The 5,664-nt window shown below is 64.9% G+C and overlaps 1 pseudogene; it reads right to left on the bottom strand.

Annotated features, from left to right (window-relative positions):
- LOC147037271 (18S ribosomal RNA) lies at window positions 1-887 on the bottom strand (annotated as a pseudogene; the record flags this gene model as incomplete).
- Between the last annotated feature and the right edge of the window lie 4,777 nt (window positions 888-5,664).

Below are 5,664 nucleotides of genomic sequence, written 5' to 3'. Positions count from 1 at the left end.
GCTGCGGTATGCAAGGCGGCGCTGGCCTGCTTTGAACACTCTAATTTTTTCAAAGTAAACGCTTCGGGCCCCGGGCGGGACACCCAGTCAAGGGCATCCCGGGGGCGGACCGAGAGGCAGGGGCCGGGACAGACGGGTGCACGCCTCGCGGCGGACCGTCAGCTCGCGTCCCGAGGTCCAACTACGAGCTTTTTAACTGCAGCAACTTTAAGATACGCTATTGGAGCTGGAATTACCGCGGCTGCTGGCACCAGACTTGCCCTCCAATGGGTTCTCGCCCAAGGGTTTGGACTGTGCTCATTCCAATTACAGGGCCTCGAAAGAGTCCTGTATTGTTATTTTTCGTCACTACCTCCCCGTGTCGGGAGTGGGTAATTTGCGCGCCTGCTGCCTTCCTTGGATGTGGTAGCCGTTTCTCAGGCTCCCTCTCCGGAATCGAACCCTGATTCCCCGTTACCCGTTGTCACCATGGTAGGCGCAGAAAGTACCATCGAAAGTTGATAGGGCAGACATTCGAATGAGACGTCGCCGCCGCGGAGGGCCGGCGATCGGCTGGAAGTTATCGAGGATCACCAAGGGAGGCCGGGCCGGACGCGCGGAGGGCCGCGGCGCGGCGCGTGAACGCCGGCGCGACCCCTGGGCCCGCGCGCCCGGGCACCGCGTGGGTTTTGGGTCTGATAAATGCGCGCGTCCCCGGAGGTCGGCGCCCGTTTGCATGTATTAGCTCTAGAATTGCCACAGTTATCCAAGTAACTGAGGAGCGATCAAAGGAACCATAACTGATTTAATGAGCCATTCGCAGTTTCGCTGTACGGGCCGTGTGCACTTAGACTTGCATGGCTTAATCTTTGAGACAAGCATATGCTACTGGCAGGATCAACCAGGTAGGAGAGAGGGTGGCTGGGTAGCGCCTCTCGCTCGCCGGCCCGCCGGAGCGGGGGCTCGCGCGACTGTTTTCCGGACGCCGGCCGCGGTTCGCGGGGGCTCTAGGTGGTCTGACGCTGCCGCGGGGTGAGATGGATCGGGCTGGACCCGGCGCAGCCGAAGCCGAGGACGCGGAACCTCGAATGCGACCCTCGCGGACCCCTAAACGAGAGGAGCTGCGCCCGGCCTCGTAAGACACCTCTTCTCCGGTGCTAGGTCGACCCCGACGCCGCTGGCCGCCGCCGCCGCCTTGCCGCTATCCCTCCGCACGTTTGGGGCCGGTGGCGACCCGCAGGACGGCCGACAACTCGCTCGTTTGGCGGGGCGATGCAAGGTTAGGCGAACTGGGCGGTAACTCGGGTTAGTCGAGGGGACTTCGCGGTGGACAGGGGGGTGCGAATCCGGCCGGGCGGCCCTTCGATGGAGCCTGGTGCAGGGACATTCAATGGGATGAGCCGCGCTCGCCGCGGAACCTTCGAGCGCCGCTACTCAGCAAGTAAACGAGAGGGAGCTGCGCCCGGCCTCGTAAGACGCCTCTTCTCCGGTGCGAGCGCCCCGACGCCGCTGGCCGCCGCCGCCGCCTTGCCGCTATCCCGCCGCGCGTTTGGGGAGGGAGGGCGACCCGTAGGACGGCCCGCCGACTACACGACCGTTTGGCAGAGCGAGTGCAAGGTTAGGCGAGCTGGGCGGTAACTCGGGTTAGTCTGGGGAGACTCGCGGTGGACAGGGGGGCGCGAATCCGGCCGGGCGGCCCCATCGATTAAGCATTGGTAGGGAGCCGAGGATGAGCCGTGCGAAGTGGCCTCGGAGGCGGTCCGTGGGGGACGACGGGGGGGGACGGGCGTCGGCCCTCCGGCCCGAGCAGAGAACGTTCGGTCACCCAAGCGGGAATCTGCGCCCCGGCCCGAGTCGGACTCGGTCGGTGCGGCCCGCTGAGGCCCTCAACTATTCCCGTACGCGGGGGTCGGGAGCTGCGGCGCTGCGCCGGCGACTTACCCGCGCGAGGCACGCACTGCGTGCGGCCAGGATGCGGAGTTGGATCGGCGCTGGTTGGGAACCCTCGGGGAACGAAGGCGGACGGCGGCCAGCCGGCGCCGACGAACCCGTCGGGGAGGGGGCTGGTGGCAGGCGCGATCGGCACTATTGCTGACTGCCGGGAGGGAAGCTGCGCCCCGGCCGAGTCAGACTCAGCCGTTGCGGCCCCCCCGAGCCCGCAGCGCGTAGCGCGGAAGCCATACGCCCCCCCGATGCGGAGCGACAGACGCCCCCGCGACCGCGGTTGGTCGGGAAGGCTTTTCGGATAGAGGTCGGACGGTGTGTGTGGACGGCTTCCCGTGGTGCCGCCGCTATCAAGCCGGAGGGTTTGAGAAACGACATTCGCGGAAGGACCGGCGCGGCCGGCGGACGCTCGCACGCGCGGCGCCCGACACTCAGCCGCTCGCTCGGCCTCCGTGGATCGTGGCTAGGTGGGATGGATGCCAAACCGGGTCGTCTCGGTCTCGCCGCAGTACGGTCGCGCCGGGGCCTGCGGGGCGGCGCGGGGAGCGCACGCTCACGCGGCGGCCGGGGCGCTAGAGTGCGACCCGCAGTGGGTAGGAACCGTCCACCCGACGTCGGACGAGCCGAGGCCGATGGGGGCCCTACCAAGGCGGGTCATGAGTGCCAGTCGGTCAGTTGGGTGAGGGGGTACTCGGAGGCCCGCCGGGAGCAGACGGGCGACCGGGGATGGGGGGCGTACGCGGGCGGGCGCCGGGAGAAGACGGCCCGTCCGGGGTCGAATCTCGGCCTGTGTTTTCGGAGCCGGCCGGGCATCACGCTCCCTCCTTGGATGGACAACATTCGTAGTTGACACTTTGTGTCATTTTATCCGAGCGGGCGGGCGCCTCGAGAGGCGGACCGTCCGGGGCGACTCTCGGCCTGTGTTTTCGGAGCCGGCCGGGCCTCACGCTCCCTCCTTGGATGGACAACATTCGTAGTTGACACTTTGTGTCATTTTATCCGAGCGGGCGGGCGCCGCGAGGCGGACCGTCCGGGGCGACTCTCGGCCTGTGTTTTCGGAGCCGGCCGGGCATCACGCTCCCTCCTTGGATGGACAACATTCGTAGTTGACACTTTGTGTCATTTTATCCGAGCGGGCGGGCGCCTCGAGAGGCGGACCGTCCGGGGCGACTCTCGGCCTGTGTTTTCGGAGCCGGCCGGGCCTCACGCTCCCTCCTTGGATGGACAACATTCGTAGTTGACACTTTGTGTCATTTTATCCGAGCGGGCGGGCGCCGCGAGGCGGACCGTCCGGGGCGACTCTCGGCCTGTGTTTTCGGAGCCGGCCGGGCATCACGCTCCCTCCTTGGATGGACAACATTCGTAGTTGACACTTTGTGTCATTTTATCCGAGCGGGCGGGCGCCTCGAGAGGCGGACCGTCCGGGGCGACTCTCGGCCTGTGTTTTCGGAGCCGGCCGGGCCTCACGCTCCCTCCTTGGATGGACAACATTCGTAGTTGACACTTTGTGTCATTTTATCCGAGCAGACGGGCGCCGCGAGGCGGACCGTCCGGGGCGACTCTCGGCCTGTGTTTTCGGAGCCGGCCGGGCATCACGCTCCCTCCTTGGATGGACAACATTCGTAGTTGACACTTTGTGTCATTTTATCCGAGCGGGCGGGCGCCTCGAGAGGCGGACCGTCCGGGGCGACTCTCGGCCTGTGTTTTCGGAGCCGGCCGGGCCTCACGCTCCCTCCTTGGATGGACAACATTCGTAGTTGACACTTTGTGTCATTTTATCCGAGCGGGCGGGCGCCGCGAGGCGGACCGTCCGGGGCGACTCTCGGCCTGTGTTTAAGGAGCCGGCCGGGCATCACGCTCCTTCCTTGGATGGACAACATTCGCAGTTGACACTTTGTGTCATTTTATCCGAGCAGACGGGCGCCGCGAGGCGGACCGTCCGGGGCGACTCTCGGCCTGTGTTTTCGGAGCCGGCCGGGCATCACGCTCCCTCCTTGGATGGACAACATTCGTAGTTGACACTTTGTGTCATTTTATCCGAGCAGACGGGCGCCGCGAGGCGACCGTCCGGGGCGACTCTCGGCCTGTGTTTAAGGAGCCGGCCGGGCATCACGCTCCTTCCTTGGATGGACAACATTCGTAGTTGACACTTTGTGTCATTTTATCCGAGCGGGCGGGCGCCGCGAGGCGGACCGTCCGGGGCGACTCTCGGCCTGTGTTTAAGGAGCCGGCCGGGCATCACGCTCCTTCCTTGGATGGACAACATTCGCAGTTGACACTTTGTGTCATTTTATCCGAGCAGACGGGCGCCGCGAGGCGGACCGTCCGGGGCGACTCTCGGCCTGTGTTTTCGGAGCCGGCCGGGCATCACGCTCCCTCCTTGGATGGACAACATTCGTAGTTGACACTTTGTGTCATTTTATCCGAGCAGACGGGCGCCGCGAGGCGGACCGTCCGGGGCGACTCTCGGCCTGTGTTTAAGGAGCCGGCCGGGCATCACGCTCCTTCCTTGGATGGACAACATTCGCAGTTGACACTTTGTGTCATTTTGTTCGGCCTGTGTTTAAGGAGGCGGCCGTCCTCCACTCGGTCCGTGTTTAAGGAGCGACACTCGCGCTCCGGTTCGGCCTGTATTTAGGGAGGCGGCCGTCCTCCGCTTGGTCTGTGTTAAGGGCGACACTCTGTCCATGTTTGAGGAGCCTGGCCCTGACGCTCCTCTCCGGCCTGTGTTTAAGGAGGCGGCCGTCCTCCCCTTGGTCCGTGTTAAGGGCGACACTCGGTCCATGTTTGAGGAGCCTGGCCCTGACGCTCCTCTCCGGCCTGTGTTTAAGGAGGCGGCCGTCCTCCCCTTGGTCCGTGTTAAGGGCGACACTCGGTCCATGTTTGAGGAGCCTGGCCCTGACGCTCCTCTCCGGCCTGTGTTTAAGGAGGCGGCCGTCCTCCCCTTGGTCTGTGTTAAGGGCGACACTCGGTCCATGTTTGAGGAGCCTGGCCCTGACGCTCCTCTCCGGCCTGTGTTTAAGGAGGCGGCCGTCCTCCCCTTGGTCCGTGTTAAGGGCGACACTCGGTCCATGTTTGAGGAGCCTGGCCCTGACGCTCCTCTCCGGCCTGTGTTTAAGGAGGCGGCCGTCCTCCCCTTGGTCCGTGTTAAGGGCGACACTCGGTCCATGTTTGAGGAGCCTGGCCCTGACGCTCCTCTCCGGCCTGTGTTTAAGGAGGCGGCCGTCCTCCCCTTGGTCTGTGTTAAGGGCGACACTCGGTCCATGTTTGAGGAGCCTGGCCCTGACGCTCCTCTCCGGCCTGTGTTTAAGGAGGCGGCCGTCCTCCCCTTGGTCTGTGTTAAGGGCGACACTCGGTCCATGTTTGAGGAGCCTGGCCCTGACGCTCCTCTCCGGCCTGTGTTTAAGGAGGCGGCCGTCCTCCCCTTGGTCTGTGTTAAGGGCGACACTCGGTCCATGTTTGAGGAGCCTGGCCCTGACGCTCCTCTCCGGCCTGTGTTTAAGGAGGCGGCCGTCCTCCCCTTGGTCTGTGTTAAGGGCGACACTCGGTCCGTGTTTAAGGAGCGGCCCTCGCGCTCCGGTTCGGCCTGTATTTAGGGAGGCGGCCGTCCTCCGCTTGGTCTGTGTTAAGGGCGACACTCGGTCCGTGTTTAAGGAGCCGGCCCTGACGCTCCTCTTCGGCCTGTGTTTAAGGAGGCGGCCGTCCTCCACTTCCTTCCATGCACCACCACATTCGCAGTTG

This window comes from Syngnathus leptorhynchus, unplaced genomic scaffold (genome assembly GCF_054491065.1).
Source record: "Syngnathus leptorhynchus isolate UIUO unplaced genomic scaffold, UIUO_Slep HiC_scaffold_244, whole genome shotgun sequence".
Classification (NCBI taxonomy): domain Eukaryota; kingdom Metazoa; phylum Chordata; class Actinopteri; order Syngnathiformes; family Syngnathidae; genus Syngnathus; species Syngnathus leptorhynchus.
This window is presented reverse-complemented; position numbering and strand designations above follow the sequence as displayed.